At 56.7% G+C, this 349-nt stretch overlaps 1 protein-coding gene across 2 annotated transcripts in view; it reads right to left on the reverse strand.

Annotated features, from left to right (window-relative positions):
* LOC102671789 (protein vestigial-like) overlaps window positions 1-349 on the reverse strand; it is a 59230-nt gene that overhangs the window by 8769 nt on the left and 50112 nt on the right. The window lies entirely within an intron of this gene.

Below are 349 nucleotides of genomic sequence, written 5' to 3' on the forward strand. Positions count from 1 at the left end.
AGGATGAGCGGGCTTTTTACCCACGATTTACATGATAAATCTCTTTGGAGGAGGATCGACTCGACATCAAAGTTGGAAGGCCGAGGAGTGCAGCGGGTTTGTTTGCGGCGGGCAGCGGAGAGGGAACGGAGGCGGAATGGCGCGCAGGTAGCGCGCAAGAAAGGTCGGTCGGCCCCTCAGATGCTCGCAATTAATAAGAGCTTAATGGGGGCCGATATAGCGGTGCCACGCTCTCGGGACTCGTGCTTTCTTCGTTGTTCTCCCACCGAAATCATCGATGCCGACGACAAAAAGCCACGGCATGGCCGTAAAACATTTCGCTCTCCCTCCTCCTCCTCCTCCTCCCCCC

This window comes from Apis dorsata, unplaced genomic scaffold, assembly GCF_000469605.1.
Source record: "Apis dorsata unplaced genomic scaffold, Apis dorsata 1.3 scaffold_78, whole genome shotgun sequence".
Taxonomy (NCBI): domain Eukaryota; kingdom Metazoa; phylum Arthropoda; class Insecta; order Hymenoptera; family Apidae; genus Apis; species Apis dorsata.